The sequence below is a fragment of the Neovison vison genome, chromosome 6 (genome assembly GCF_020171115.1).
Source record: "Neovison vison isolate M4711 chromosome 6, ASM_NN_V1, whole genome shotgun sequence".
In the NCBI taxonomy this organism is placed as follows: domain Eukaryota; kingdom Metazoa; phylum Chordata; class Mammalia; order Carnivora; family Mustelidae; genus Neogale; species Neogale vison.
The window spans coordinates 157,099,924-157,116,917 of record NC_058096.1 but is presented as its reverse complement, the minus strand read 5'-3'; the positions used below and the strand labels follow the sequence as shown (position 1 = coordinate 157,116,917).

Genomic DNA, 16,994 nt, shown 5'->3' with positions numbered 1-16,994 from the left:
GCCCATTTCTTGATTGGATTATTTGTTCTTTGGGTGTTGAGTTTGTTAAGTTCTTTATAGATTTTGGACACTAGTCCTTTATCTGATATGTCGTTTGCAAATATCTTCTCCCATTCTGTCAGTTGTCTTTTGGTTTTGTTAACTGTTTCCTTTGCTGTGCAAAAGCTTTTGATTTTGATGAAATCCCAAAAGTTCATTTTTGCCCTTGCTTCCCTTGCCTTTGGCGATGTTCCTAGGAAGATGTTGCTGCGGCTGAGGTCGAAGAGGTTGCTGCCTGTGTTCTCCTCAAGGATTTTGATGGATTCCTTTCTCACATTGAGGTCCTTAATCCATTTTGAATCTATTTTTGTGTGTGGTGTAAGGAAATGGTCCAATTTCATTTTTCTGCACGTGGCTGTCCAATTTTCCCAACACCATTTATTGAAGAGGCTGTCTTTTTTCCATTGGACATTCTTTCCTGCTTTGTCGAAGATTAGTTGACCATAGAGTTGAGGGTCTATTTCTGGGCTCTCTATTCTGTTCCATTGGTCTATGTATCTGTTTTTGTGCCAGTACCATGCTGTCTTGATGATGACAGCTTTGTAATAAAGCTTAAAGTCTGGAATTGTGATGCCACCAACTTTGGCTTTCTTTTTCAATATCCCTTTGGCTATTCGAGGTCTTTTCTGGTTCCATATAAATTTTAAAATTATTTGTTCCATTTCTTTGAAAAAGATGGATGGTACTTTGATAGGAATTGCATTAAATGTGTAGATTGCTTTAGGTAGCATAGACATTTTCACAATATTTATTCTTCCAATCCAGGAGCATGGAACATTTTTCCATTTCTTTGTGTCTTCCTCAATTTCTTTCATGAGTACTTTATAGTTTTCTGAGTATAGATTCTTAGCCTCTTTGGTTAGGTTTATTCCTAGGTATCTTATGGTTTGGGGTGCAATTGTAAATGGGATTGACTCCTTAATTTCTCTTTCTTCTGTCTTGTTGTTGGTGTAGAGAAATGCAACTGATTTCTGTGCATTGATCTTATATCCTGACACTTTACTGAATTCCTGTATAAGTTCTAGCAGTTTTGGAGTGGAGTCTTTTGGGTTTTCCACATAGAGTATCATATCATCTGCGAAGAGTGATAATTTGACTTCTTCTTTGCCGATTTGGATGCCTTTAATTTCCTTTTGTTGTCTGATTGCTGAGGCTAGGACTTCTAGTACTATGTTGAATAGTAGTGGTGATAATGGACATCCCTGCCGTGTTCCTGACCTTAGTGGAAAAGCTTTCAGTTTTTCTCCATTGAGAATGATATTTGCAGTTGGTTTTTCATAGATGGCTTTGATGATATTGAGGTATGTGCCCTCTATCCCTACACTTTGAAGGGTTTTGATCAGGAAGGGATGCTGTACTTTGTCAAATGCTTTTTCAGCATCTATTGAGAGTATCATATGGTTCTTGTTCTTTCTTTTATTGATGTGTTGTATCACATTGACTGATTTGCGGATGTTGAACCAACCTTGCAGCCCTGGGATAAATCCCACTTGGTCGTGGTGAATAATCCTTTTAATGTACTGTTGAATCCTATTGGCTAGTACTTTGGTGAGAATTTTTGCATCTGTGTTCATCAAGGATATTGGTCTATAGCTCTCTTTTTTGATGGGATCCTTGTCTGGTTTTGGGATCAAGGTGATGCTGGCCTCATAAAATGAGTTTGGGAGTTTTCCTTCCATTTCTATTTTTTGGAACAGTTTCAGGAGAATAGGAATTAGTTCTTCTTTAAATGTTTGGTAGAATTCCCCTGGGAAGCCATCTGGCCCTGGGCTTTTGTTTGTTTGGAGATTTTTAATGACTGTTTCAATCTCCTTACTGGTTATGGGTCTGTTCAGGCTTTCTATTTCTTCCTGGTTCAATTTTGGTAGTTTATATGTTTCTAGGAATGCATCCATTTCTTCCAGATTGTCAAATTTGTTGGCGTAGAGTTGCTCATAGTATGTTCTTATAATAGTTTGTATTTCTTTGGTGTTAGTTGTGATCTCTCCTCTTTCATTCATGATTTTATTTATTTGGGTCCTTTCTCTTTTCTTTTTGATAAGTCTGGCCAAGGGTTTATCAATTTTATTAATTCTTTCAAAGAACCAGCTCCTAGTTTGGTTGATTTGTTCTATTGTTTTTTTGGTTTCTATTTCATTGATTTCTGCTCTGATCTTTATGATTTCTCTTCTCCTGCTGGGCTTAGGGTTTCTTTCTTGTTCTTTCTCCAGCTCCTTTAGGTGTAGGGTTAGGTTGTGTACCTGAGACCTTTCTTGTTTCTTGAGAAAAGCTTGTACCGCTATATATTTTCCTCTCAGGACTGCCTTTGTTGTGTCCCACAGATTTTGAACCGTTGTATTTTCATTATCATTTGTTTCCATGATTTTTTTCAATTCTTCTTTAATTTCCCGGTTGACCCATTCATTCTTTAGAAGGATGCTGTTTAGTCTCCATGTATTTGTGTTCTTTCCAGACTTCCTCTTGTGGTTGAGTTCTAGCTTCAGAGCATTGTGGTCTGAAAATATGCAGGGAATGATTCCAATCTTTTGATACCGGTTGAGTCCTGATTTAGGACCGAGGATGTGATCTATTCTGGAGAATGTTCCATGTGCACTAGAGAAGAATGTGTATTATGTTGCTTTGGGATGAAATGTTCTGAATATATCTGTGATGTCCATCTCATCCAGTGTATCATTTAAGGCCTTTATTTCCCTGTTGATCTTTTGCTTGGATGATCTGTCCATTTCAGTGAGGGGAGTGTTAAAGTCCCCTACTATTATTGTATTATTGTTGATGTGTTTCTTTGATTTTGTTATTAATTGGTTTATATAGTTGGCTGCTCCCACATTGGGGGCATAGATATTTAAAATTGTTAGATCTTCTTGTTGGACAGACCCTTTGAGTATGATATAGTGTCCTTCCTTATCTCTTATTATAGTCTTTGGCTTAAAATCTAAGTGATCTGATATAAGGATTGCCACTCCTGCTTTTTTCTGATGTCCATTAGCATGGTAAATTCTTTTCCACCCCCTCACTTTAAGTCTGGAGGTGTCTTCGGGTTTAAAATGGGTTTCTTGGAGGCAACATATAGATGGGTTTTGTTTTTTTATCCATTCTGATACCCTGTGTCTTTTGATTGGGGCATTTAGCCCATTAACATTCAGGGTAACTATTGAGAGATTTGATTTTAGTGCCATTGTATTGCCTGTAAGGTGACTGTTACTGTATATTGTCTCTGTTCCTTTCTGATCTACCACTTGTAGGCTCTCTCTTTGCTTAGAGGACCCCTTTCAGTATTTCCTGTAGAGCTGGTTTGGTGTTTGCAAATTCTTTCAGTTTTTGTTTGTCCTGGAAGCTTTTAATCTCTCCTTCTATTTTCAATGATAGCCTAGCTGGATATAGTATTCTTGGCTGCATGTTTTTCTCGTTTAGTGCTCTGAAAATGTCATGCCAGCTCTTTCTGGCCTGCCAGGTCTCTGTGGATAAGTCAGCTGCCAATCTAATACTTTTACCATTGTATGTTACAGACTTCTTTTCCCGGGCTGCTTTCAGGATTTTCTCTTTGTCACTAAGGCTTGTAAATTTTACTATTAGGTGACGGGGTGTGGGCCCATTCTTATTGATTTTGAGGGGCGTTCTCTGAACCTCCTGAATTTTGATGCTCGTTCCCTTTGCCATATTGGGGAAATTCTCCCCAATAATTCTCTCCAGTATACCTTCTGCTCCCCTCTCTCTTTCTTCTTCTTCTGGAATCCCAATTATTCAAATGTTGTTTCGTCTTATGGTGTCACTTATCTCTCGAATTCTCTCCTCATGGTCCAGTAGCTGTTTGTCCCTCTTTTGCTCAGCTTCTTTATTCTCTGTCATTTGGTCTTTTATATCGCTAATTCTTTCTTCTGCCTCATTTATCCTAGCAGTGAGTGCCTCCATTTTTGATTGAACTTCATTAATAGCTTTTTTGATTTCAACTTGGTTGGATTTTAGTTCTTTTATTTCTCCAGAAAGGGCTTTTATATCTCTGGAGAGGGTTTCTCTAATATCTTCCATGCCTTTTTCAAGCCCGGCTATAACCTTGAGAACTGTCATTTTGAACTCTAGATCTGACATATTACCAATGTCTGTATTGATTAGGTCCCTAGCCTTTGGTACTGCCTCTTGTTCTTTTTTTTGTTGTGAATTTTTCCGCCTTGTCATTTTGTCCAGCTAAGAGTATATGAAGGAGCAAGTAAAATACTAAAAGGGTGGCAACAATCCCAGGAAAATATGCTTTAACCAAATCAGAAGAGATCCCAAATCGTGAGGGGGGATTTCTCCTCCCTCACGATTGGGTGAGGGATCTCCTCTGATTGGGATCTCCTTTGATTGGGATCTTCCAATCTCTTCTGATTGGGATCTCTTCTGATTTGGGGATAAAAAGAGGTTCAAAAAGAAAGAAAGAAAGAAAAAAAATAAAAAAAGAATTAAAAAAAAGAGATTGAATTAAAAATTCAATCAAGAATTTAAAATAGAATTAAGAAAAAAAAAAGATTGAAGAGATTAGGATCTCTTCTGATTTGGGGATAAAAAGAGGTTCAAAAAGAAAGAAAGAAAAAAAAGAAAAAAAAAGAATTAAAAAAAAAAAGAAAATGAATGAAGAAAAGTATAAAAAAGAAAAAAATATTTATATATTAGATAATCTAGTTAAAAAACGTTAAAAAAGAAAAGGGTAAAAGTTATAAAAATTTTTAGCAGAAGAAGTGAAAAAAAAAATGAAAAAGAAAAAAATTAAATTAACTGCAAGACTAAAAAAATCACAGGCAGAAAGCCATGAGTTCTGTGGTTTGTTTTCTCCTCCTCTAGAATTCTGCTGCTCTCTCCTTGGTATTGAAACTGCACTCCTTGGTAGGTGAACTTGATCTTGCCTGGATTTCTTGTTGATCTTCTGGGGGAGGGGCCTGTTGTAGTGATTCTCAAGTGTCTTTGCCCCAGGCGGAATTGCACCGCCCTTACCAGGGGCCGGGCTGAGTGATCTGCTTGGCTTTGCTTTCAGGAGCTTTTGTTCCCTGAGCGCTTTCCGTAGAGTTCCGGAGGAGGGGAATACAAATGGCGGCCTCCAGGTCTCCGGCCCGGAGGAGCCGAGACCTCGGGGCCCGCTCCCCTGTGCGCCCTCAGCGAACAGCTCCTAGTAACTCGCGTCTGCCTAACCTCCCGCCGCGCTCCGAGCTCACCGAGCTTGCGACGGGTTCAAGGCAACTCCGAGCTGCGAGTTACTGTTGGCTCTGTCTCTGCAGCCGGCTTTCCCGTTCCAATATCCGCAAGCTCTGCGACACTCAGACACCCCCGATCCTTCTGTGACCCCACGGGACCTGAGGTCACGCCGACCCCGTGTGGGCTTCGCCCCGGTTTAGCCTCCGGAGCGATGTCCCTCAGCGGAACAGACTTTTAAAAGTCCTGATTTTGTGCTCCGCTGCTCCGCCGCTTGCCGGGAGCCGGCCCCTCCCCCTGCGGTCTATCTTCCCGTCGCTTTGGATTCACTTCTCCGCCAGTCCTACCTTTCAGAAAGTGGTTGTTTTTCTGTTTCTAGAATTGCTGTTCTTCTTCTCTTCGATCTGCCGATGGATTTGCAGGTGTTTGCAATCTTTAGATAAGCTCTCTAGCTGATCTCCTGCTAGCTGAGGTAGTCTCAGCCTGCTACTTCTCTGCCATCTTGACTCCTCCCCCGTCTTTTTGTCATTCTTAAGGATAGTCTCACTGGATGTAAGAATTTGCTGCTGACAGTGCTTTTCTCTCAGCAATTGAAAGATGCTGTATTACTTAATTCTGGCCTCCAGGGTTTCAGATGAGAAGTCTGTAGTTTGGGTTGATCTTCTCACATAATGTTATTTTTCCCTGGTGTCTTTCAAGATTTTTTTGTCTTTGGTTTTTGAAGTTTGTGATGTCTTGGTTATGGATTTCTTTAGCTTTATTCTGGGTTGGGTTCCCAAACTTCTTGAGTTAATAGGATTTTGCCTTTCACCGAGTCTGGGGAGTTTTCAGCTATTGTATCTTTGGCCAGTTTTTTCAATCCATTAACCCATTAACCCCCCTCAAAAGAGAAGGGAATCCTCTTTTTCTGGGACTCTGTTAATACAAATGTTACCTGTTTTGTTATTGAACCTTAAGCCCTGAGGCCCAGCTCAATTTTTGTCATCCTATTTTTTTTCTCTGTTCAGATTGAGTAAATTTTCTTGCTTTGTTCTCAGGTTCTGATTCTGACCTCTGCATTCTGTGCTAGAACCCATTGAGTTTTTTCAGTTATTGTAATTTTTTAGATAATTTTATTCTTTTATATGGCTTTTCTTTGCTGAGATTTTCTGTTTTTCATGTTTTGAAAATCCCAAACTGCATGTTGAAGCATTTTTATGATGGCTGCTTTAAAATTCTTATCAGATAATTCCAAGATCTGATTGATCTCTGTGTTGATGTCAGTTGTCTTTATTAAAGTTCTTCCTGGTTCTTGGTATGATAAGTGATTTTTAAAATTGTATCCTGGATATTTTGGATATGTATTCAGAGACCCTTGATCTTACTTAAATATATAATTTAGCGGGTGTTTTCCCTATTTGGGTAAATATAAGTCTTGGTGTATTTTGGTGGGCTGTAGTTCCAGTGACAGTTTGAGTTTTAGAGCTCTTACAGTGCTGTTCTGGTTTGTTTTGTTCACCTGGCGCTGCTGGGGGGGTTCTACTCAATTTCTGCTGATACAATCATAGAGACCAAAAGTGTGTGTCCCCGGGTCTGGTGCTGCTAGGTGGAAGGTAGGAGATAGACACTGTACCTGTGGGTCTGTGAGCACTTTTGTGGGCATACTCTATGGGCCAGGCCGCTTGTGCCAGTGGGGCTCCCATTCATTCTCTAATGGTATTGCCTGTTAAACCTTCAACCGAAGGCATATGCCTGAGCCACCTTTTTTTTTTTTTTTAATTTTTTATTTATTTGACAGAGAGAGAGATCACAAGTGGGCAGAGAGGCAGGCAGAGAGAAGGGGGGAAGCAGGCTCCCCACCGAGCAGAGAGGCCGATATGGGGCTCGATCCCAGAACACTGAGATCATGACCTGAGCCGAAGGCAGAGGCCCAATCCACTGAGCCACCCAGATGCCCCCTGAGCCACCTTTTGTTGCTGGGTTGAGAGTGGGGAGACACTGGGCCTGGGTTGTCCTTTGCCACTGTGTGGAGGGCCAGAAAGTGTTGGGCCTGGATTGTTCTCTGCAGCTGGGTAGCAGGCTGGGGTTGCTGGTGGGACTATTGGTGCTGCTGGTGTGGACAATACGGGCCTACCTGCTGCAGTGGATATAGGGTGGAGAATGGGGTTTTCCATTTGGTTCTTCATTTAAACCTCTGGTTCAAGGGATGCCTGGGTGACTGAGTTGGTTAAGCATCTGCCTTCTGCTCAGGTTGTAATTCCAGGATCCTGGGATTGAGTTCCGTGTTGGGCTCCGAGCTCTGCGAGGAGCCTGCTTCTCCTTCTCCCCGACTTGTGCTCTTAAGCTCTCTCTCTGTCTCTCAGATAAATAAATAAAATCTTTAAAAACCAACCAACCAACCAACCAACCACCCAGCCTCTGGTTCTGACATAGTGGGCCAGCTTGCAACTCCAGCTATGGGTTCCTTTGCTAAGTCTGTGCTAGGTTGGCTCTTTGCTGCTCCTTTGGCTACAGAGAGGAGGCTTTGAGGGTTTTTTTCCTTTGTTTGTCATCTATGCCTATTGATGCTAGTCCCCAGTTCAGGATATGTGAGATGAAAAGAAAACTTAGAGAAGTTGTATAGTGCTCCTATAGTGCTGCCGTACACTTCGGATTAGTGTAAATGTTTATAGCAAACTCTCGGGCAGCCGCTAAAAAAAAAGAAGAAAAGGATTGATATACTGAGAGGGGAGGAAAATGGAATCTTGTAAAATGCTTAGTTAAAATCAAGGCAGAGAAAAGGTAGAAGACAAAGCAAGATTTTTATCTTAAAAATCATCTACCTTTAAGGAAATAGAAAAGAAAAGAATAAATTAAGCCCAAAGTTAGCAGAAAGAAATAAATAAAAAGATCAGAATAGAAATACACGAAATACAGATGTTTTAGATGTGACACTAATGCAAAGGCAACAAAAGAAAAATTAAACTGGGACCACACCAAACTAAAAAGCTTCATAGCAAAGCACACCATCAACAAAATGAAAAGGCAGCCCATGGAATGGGAGAAAATATTTGCAAACCACATTATCCGATAAGGGGTTAATATCCAAAAATATACATGGAACTCCTACAACTTAGAGACAGAAAAGCCATAAATAACCTAAAGAGATATGAGCAAAGGTTCCAAATGGACATTTTCCCAAAAATCGATATACAAGAAAAAGTACTCTACATCACTAATCTTGGGGAAATATAGTCAGAACGACAATAAGATACCATCTCACATCTGTTAGGATATCTGTTTTCCAAAAAGAGATAACAGATCCTGGGTGAGGATGTGGAGAAAAGAGAACTTTGGTGCACTGATGGTGGCAGCATTAACTAGTATAGCCATTGTGGGAAACAGTAGGGAGGTTCCGCAGAAAAATTAAAAATAGAACTACCATATGATCCAGCAATGCCACTTCTGGGTTTATACCCAAAAGCAGTGTGAATTCACTGTCTCAGAGCCAAGCTATGAAAATGACTTAAGTATCCATCAGTGGATGAATGGATAAAGATGTGGATTATTATTGAGCCGTTTTTTTTTTTTTTTAAAAAAAGGGAAGCTTGCAGTTTATGACAACATAGATGAACCTGGAATGCGTTATGCTAAGTGAATTAAGCCAGACAGAGAAAGACGAATACTGCATGGTATCACTTACAAGAAGAATGTTAAAAAATAAAGTCAAATTCATAGGAACAGATAGTAGAAAAGTGATTGCCAGCTACTGGATGGTCAGGGAAATAGGGAGACAGTGATAAAAGGTTACAAACTTCAGTTACAAGATGAGTAAATTCTGCTTAAAGGGTAGAACTTAAATGTTCTCACCAAAAAGTAAATATGTGAGGTGATGGATGTGTTAATTAACTCGATAAGAATATTTTCCCAGTGTATACATATGTCAGACTATCACACTGTAAATCTTTAAATATCTTACAGTTTTGTCAGTTTTCAAAAAAATCACCTACTTAACCCTAATCCTTCGCCAAAAATAAGCAAAGGCCCAGAAAAATAACTGATTAAAGATCAGGCAGCTGGGACCCCTGCATGGTTCAGTTAGGTGTCTGCCTTCGGCTAAGGTCATGATCCCAGGGTTCTGGGATCAAGTCTAGCATTCGGCTTCTTGCCTCTCCTGCTCCCTTTGCTTGAGCTCTCTCTCTCTCTCTCTGACAAATAAATAAGTAAAATCTTAAAAAAAAAAAAAAAAGGATCAGACAACTATCAGGTGCTAAAACTGAGGTTTAAAGAGTAATCAGGATATGTTGGGGGGAAAAAAGCAAGGTATCACCCCCCCAAAAAAAAACCTTTAATTAGGTTTTTCTGAGAATCGGACCATTTTAAAGAAATTACATCAGTGAAATTAGCCCATTTATAAAAGTATCTTTTTCTAGGAAAACATAAATAATGCTTTCTAGTTGTCTGAATTTTCCAACCAGCTTATATCTTAACAGAAAAATGAACTCTTCTTGTGGTTATGAAACAGAACAGTTGACTCCAAGGAATAATTGGTAAACTAGAAATCTTGGAAACATTGAAGGCATATTCTTCAGACAGTAGGATTTTTCACCTGAAATTATATCCATTCGTATCTTATCTAGTTAAAATAATGTGTTAACAGATGACTGGATAAGGACATGACCAAATATTTGGGAACATATTTCCTGCATTGTCCAGAGGAAAAGGTGCGTTGGGGTGCCTGGGTGGCTCAGTTGGTAAAGTGACTGCCTCGGGTCCCAGGATCAAGTCCCACACCAGTCTCCCAGCTCCACGGGGAGTCTACTTCTCCCTCTGACGTTCTCCCCTCTCATGTTCTCTCTCTCAAATGGATAAATAAAATCTTAAAAAAAAAAATAAGGAAAAGGTGCCCTGAAAAACAGGATTCCCATCCTCTGGATAGTGGTAACCCTATGGATACATACTTTGATACTAGCAATTAATGTAATTCAGTTACTGATTTCATGTTCATCGAGCAATCTTCTAGAAAAAAAAGTGCCAGAAGCTGCTAATTCGCCCCTAGCCTGTCTCCTCTCCTTTTTCAACTATAAAAACATGACATCTTTACCATGCATGTGACCATTCAGAAGAAAGGCAACATTTCATAGCCTCCTGTGAGGATCAGATATCACCATGTAAATTAGTTTCTAGCCACTGTGGTGAAAACAAAAATGTATATACTACTTCAGAGTTGTTCCTTTAACAGGTTTTGTCAAACCCCAGCCCTACTGACATTTGAGCTGGACAGTGCTTTGTTGCAGGGGCTGTCCTGTGCATTGTAGGGTATATTTAGCAACATCCCTGGCTTCTACCCATTATGCCAGTAGCTCCTCCCCTGCCCCAACCCAATGTGACAACCAAAGATGTCTCCAGACATTGCCAAATGTCCTGAGAACCACTGCTAATAGAAAGTGACATAACCTCTATTTCCTCTTTGCTTCCTTCCATTGAAATGTTGAGGTGGTAATAAGCCATCTTGGATTATGTAACAAGAACTTAGAGATGGTAGAACGATCAAATAGAAGGAGCATGAGTCCCTGATTCTGTGGAGTCACCATACTGAACTGATGTCACTTATGCCTAGACTATTACATGAGAGAAAACCAATTTACAGCCATATATAGATCATCAGGGATCGACAAACGCACCAGTTAAATCAAGTCTGATGACTGTTGTTTTGTGAAAGCAACAGCAAAACAGTCATGCCCATTCATTTACAGATTGTCTATGGCTGCTTTAGCACTATGAAATTAAAGTAACAGTGGCAGAGAGCATCTGGCCACAAAGCGTACAATAATTACTCTTTGGCCCTTTAAGAAAATGTTTGTTGATTTCTGGTGTAGATGATAACAAGCATTCACTGAAACGTGTGTGCCATATGGTATTCTAAGTGCATCCTGTTTGTTACCTCATTTAATCTTCATAGTAATTTTATGAGGTATATACCCTCTCCTCCCCATTTTACAGATGAGGAAACCAAGGCAAAGAGAGAGGTAAGTAATTAGCCAAAAGTCACCCACCTAATGACATAGCTGGGAACTGAATTTAGGCAGTGTGCTTCTAAAACCTGCTAGGAAAGAAAGATGAAACTAATCCACGAATCTGGGTATACATGAGTTTAATATCAATTACATTTTTTAGTTACTCAGTAGAATTTGGATCTGTCACTGGGGTTATTTTATTTAAATATCCTATTGTTGTCTTATTGATTATATCCAATCCCTATTTTAAATGTCAAAATCTTCACTTCAGAACATAAATAAAAGTACGTTCTTTATCCTAAAACTTTATATATACAGACTTTATGTAGTTAAAGGAAATTAACCCGAAATATACATTAAGGTCACTGTCTTTTTTAGAAAGCTAAGAATAGATTCATACCAAGTTCAGGCAAAAAGTCAGTCTCTGCTCAGTTTTGTATGACCGTAACATCTACTTTGAATATATATCAGCCCTTCTTTAGCTGAATGAATAAAAGCCAGAAAAAATACTGAAAGAAATAATGGTGGAAAACTTCCAAATCATGAACCACGATGAGGACAAATACAAAGACAATCTATGAATAGACACACTATAGTTACACTGTTGAAACCTAAACACACAGAGTATCTGGAAAGCAGTAAGATTTGGAAAACAACGCATCATGTAGGAGAAGTACAAAGACAGAATGTTTGTGTCTCCTCAGAATTCATATGTTGAACTCGAGTGAGCATTGTGCTGGTATTCAGAGGTAGGGGCCTTTGGAATGTGATTAAGTCATAAGGGTGGTGCGCCCTCATGAATGGGATTGTCCTTGTAAAAGAGACCCCAGGAAAAAAAAAAAAAAAGATACCCGAGATCTCCCTTGCTCCTTCTGCCACGTGAAGACATAGTGAAAAGATGGCTGTCTTTTGTTAGAAGGTGGAGGAGGGTCAGTAATGTATCCTTCACATGGAGAAGGCACTTGGAGACCAAAAAACAGGGACCGCTCTAGCTGTTTCCACTGTTTATTTGGAGTAACTTACTGATGGGGCAGTGCATGGACTGACAGTCCAGGCAGCTGTGCAACTATTTTCTGCCCTATTCTCTGTCTAGTCCAGATCTTAACCCACAGTTTTTATAGTGTGAGGGGCATGGGAGTGATATCAAACAGTAGTTATCTAAAGTGATGCCTTCTGTGTGCGTCACTTTAGGGAAGATCAGAATGAGCCTTTCCACATCTGATCAGGGCATGCATTAATCTCTGCGGGGCCTGGAACACATGGCTCTGATGGAGAGAATTGGGAGAACAAATACGGAGTCCATGTTGTCAGCTCTCCTATGCCTATGAACCGGAAAGTGGATCCTCACCAGACACCAAATCTGCCACTCCCTTGATCTTGGACTTCCCAACCCCCAGAACTGCAACAAATAAACGTTGGTTGTTTAAGCCACCTAGTCTGTGATATATTTGTTATAGCATCCTGAATAGAACAAGCTAAGACAATAGCAATATGATTGAGAATTGACTTCCTATTAGAACAGTGGAAGCCAGAGGTTATGAGAAGGAGCCCTACAGTTCAACAACCCCTTCAGGATTCTTATCTTTCTGGTGAATTATTCCCATTTTTAAAATTATGTAATGGCCCTTTTCATCCCTAGAAATGCTTTTGTGTTAAAGACAATTATATCTTACTTCAGTATGGCTATACTAGCTTACTTTTGCTAAGCATATCTTTCACTGTGGCTCATTTTTCTTCTAGGGTCCCAATTTTATGAAGGGGTCTCAAGTCTACTTTCAACCTTAAACTAGTCGAATGCCATGTTTTCTGTTTAGGGGTGGGTTTTAAAACCTTAGGTTCCGGGGCGCCTGGGTGGCTCAGTGGGTTAAGCCGCTGCCTTCGGCTCAGGTCATGATCTCAGGGTCCTGGGATCGAGCCCCGCATCAGGCTCTCTACTTGGCGGGGAGCCTGCTTCCTCCTCTCTCTCTCTCTGCCTGCCTCTCTGCCTATTTGTGATCTCTCTCTCTGTCAAATAAATAAATAAATATTAAAAAAAAAAAAAAAACAAACCTGAGGTTCCTAACCATTTGTCCCCTTTCTCCCAAGGCTTACTGCTCTGGCTCTTAAGTGTCCCTTTGATTTCTGAAACTTGAGGATTTCCTTGTTTTTATTTCATGTCCGGCTGTGTGACAATTTCTCTTCCTAATTTCTTTGTTTGTAGCAGGGGAATGGTGGGTTTTCCCCTAAAGTTCTGGGCAGTAGTGATGACTGTTTGCCATGTTGCTGGAATGGATTCTCAAACTCACATTTTAAATCAAAGACTCTCATCCTTGGCTGCATATTGGAATCACCTGGGAAACTTCAGTAAGTACTGATTCCTGGATCCTTTGCAAGAAATTCATTTAGTTGGTCTGAGATGACATATTGACATTGGGGCTTTTAAAGGCTCCCCAAGTGATTCTAATGTAGCCAAGGCCAAGAACCCCTGCGTACACTTCAGCAGCAACCACTCCAAGCTGTGAGTTCCACAGAGGCTTCGGCAGGCTTGGGAGGTGGTGGTCTTACTAGGGCAACAGCTGGACCTGTTTCGTAGGTTTCTCCACTCTTCCATCTTTATTTCTGGTCCATTTGTGTGTTATCCTGGTGGACCAGGTCAGATATTTTTTCTCCATCTTCACTGTGTTCCCCGCTGATGTCTCTGAATTAGACTTCTGCTCTTCTCTCTGTATCTACTCCAATATTTTTCCTGTTAAAGAGGTCAGCTCTAACAGAAATGATGGCTTGTTGGTTTAAGATGCCCCAATGCAGTGTATTTTCCAACTTTTCATTTTGATTCATTGCTGTGTCTTGACCTTTTTCAAGTTTTCCACAAACTGTGCCTATTGATGAGTCATAAAAATGTCCTGGGCAGTAACTTGTGCTGTGTGCTAATGAAAAAATTAAGCATGTCCATGATAGGCCTTTTAATTACAAGGAATTTGTAACTTCGGTGCAGTAGAGACATGTGAGAAATGGCTGTTCTTATTTAAGAATCTTATTTAAGAGTGGATGGTAGATTTAACTATTGGGGCTGCTGGGTTGCTTGATACTCTTTGTGGCAGAGTGAAAAAAGGTTCTTAAGGACTCTTCTGATTTCCAGATACTTAGTTACAAATCTTTTCCTTGAAAGGTCAGCTATTCTGTTGGGTTGGAGGACAGACTGGTGTGTTTGATCGTCCAGTGAGCCATTGACCTTCATGATGTTCCTTTGCTTTTATTCCTGGAAGCTGTTCTACATACTGCACTTCAGTTTCTTTCTTTTCTTTAAGATTTACTTATTTAAGAGAGAGAGAGATCGAGAGCATGCAAGTGTGAGTCAGGGGAGGATCAGAGGGAAAGAATCTCAAGCAGATTCCCTGCTGAGCATGGATGCCAATGTGATACTCTGTCTCACGACCCTGAGATCATGACCTGAGCCAAAATCAAGAGTTGGACGCTTATCTAACTGAGCCACCCAGGAGTCCCTGCACTTTGGTTTCAAATGGGAAACAGGAGTTGGTTATGTGAAGATTTGATAAGTAGTCACCCAAAGCGCATGCTCTATTGAAAATGGATTACCATGTCTTCATTTACGAAAGACAGAAACTTATAAAACATTTGGATAGGTAATACATATATGTGGCTTAAAAATTGAAAAAGCACAGAATGGTATATGATACGGCACCTGGGTGGCTCAGTCATTAGGCTTCCACCTTCGGCTCAGGTCATGATCCTAGAGTCCTGGGATTGAGCCCCACTCAGGCTCCCTGCTCAGTGGGAAGCCTGCTTTGCCCTCTCCCTCTCCCCCTGCTTGTGTTCCCTTTCTCACTATCTCTTTCTCTTGTCAAATAAATAAAATCTTTTAAAAAATGGTATATGAGGTCCTGTCAGTATCAGCTGTGCTAAATCATGTTGATTCTGTGTACTCTTGATATGATGTGATGAAAATGGCACTTTACTTCTGTGGTTTTCCTTCCAAAAATTCATAACACTGGTGTAATCATGAGAAAAATTCCATTAGAGGGGCAGCCTATAAAATATTTGACCATTACTCCTCAGAACTACCAAGGTTGTCAAAAACAAGGAAAGTCAAATTATCACAGACAAGGGGAACCTAAGGAGACAATAATTAAATTTAATGTTGAATTCTGAATGGAATCCTGGGACAGAAAAAAGACATCAGGTAAAAACTTTTTAGAAATCTGAGTAAATTGCAGACTTGAATAATAATGCATTTATACTGGTCTCATTAAATGTGGCAAAAGTATCATACAAATGTAAGGTGTTAATAATGGCAGAAACTATAAGGTGTAGAGAACTCCTCTGCAGTATCTTCTCATTTTCTGTATAAATCTAAAACTGTTCTAAAAAATAATGTATTCTTTAGAAAGTCGTCTTCCTTTCCTGAACCTCCAATACCCTGGTTTAAGGTCTTATGACTCCTTTGAGAGAGATTTTATGCCAATATAAACACAATATATGTATATCCCTCTTTCTTCTGCTAAAAAAAAAAAATTGGCAACATACATACATAGTATTATTTCACTTAAGTATATTTGGTGATTTTTCCATATTATTTCATATGTTCATTATTATTCATAGTATTTCATTATATAGCTATACCACAGTTTAACCGGTCTTCTGTTGTTGGGTACTTAGGTTGTCTTGTTTGACTGCAGTTGATTAGTTTATAACCTTATCATTTGGAACAAAGCAGGTAGGAGTTGGGGTTTGGGATGGTGGGGAGGGAATAGCCAAGTTTTATTTTGGTATTTAGTTGGATTTATTTATTTATTCATTTATTAATTTAATACTCCACTTATTTCTGGAAGAGGATTTGAGGGAGATTGTTTAGTTATTTAAATCTATTTGATGAATATCTCAGAGATGCCTCCTGTGTACTAATCATAATGCTGAGTAAGTGCGGGTGATACAGAAATCTCTTAAGGTTCAGGTCCAGATCTTAGCTCATGGTGAAAGAGATAATCCCAAGAATATAATCATATTTTTGTAGTCTCTGCTAACACTGTGCTGCAGAAACACAAACGAGGAAGTGACTAAACTAGACATTCTGAGTTTTAGATGTCATTCCAGATGAGCTCAAAAGGCAGTCGAAGGTTCATGGTTGACTCATTTGGATGGTTTTTGTCTTCAAGGAAGGGAAGGTCCTCAGTTTTCTTCTGTTCGTGGTACCTGGAGTCAGAGACTTTGTTTGTAGAGCAGACTTAAGCTGCCTCCACCCTGAGGCAGCCTCTGGGAGATGTACTGTTGATTGCTTACCTTCATAAGCAGTGAAGAATACTCAGTAGCATGATTTCCTTATGCTTCAGTGTGCATTCAGGGAAAGTATGGGATACTGTGGTTTGGTGAAGCTACTACACACAGTTGTGGAACCATTGTTGTTTTTTTCCCCCAAGGAATGGTTCATCCAGGAGAAGGCCTGGACAGGGAAAAGGATGAAGTGTACGCTTTTCACTCGTTCCTTTTCATGACAAGGCTTTCTTCCATGAGCTAGAAGTCTAGCTTCAAAGGGAGCTTATTTAATTATATACTTATTTTTAATTACAAAATAAATACATGATTGCATTTCCATAACATATTCAAACACTGTTTGCCTTGACTCCAATTCCATTCCATTCCACAGAAGGAACCATTTATTGCATCATTTAGTGTATATGGAAAATGTGTGTGTGTGTATGTTTGTGTTTTACATTATTGTCCTACAAAATATGCTATCCTCTTATTTGATTTGTTCACTTAGTAAAATGTATTAGGTAATATTTCAAGGCATAACATGTTGATTGACCTTATTCCATTTTT

General features: G+C 39.7%; 1 protein-coding gene across 2 annotated transcripts in view; it reads left to right on the top strand.

Moving 5' to 3' along the window:
• OXSR1 (oxidative stress responsive kinase 1) overlaps positions 1 to 16,994 on the top strand; it is a 107,700-nt gene that overhangs the window by 41,529 nt on the left and 49,177 nt on the right. The gene's annotated exons all lie outside the window — the stretch shown is intronic.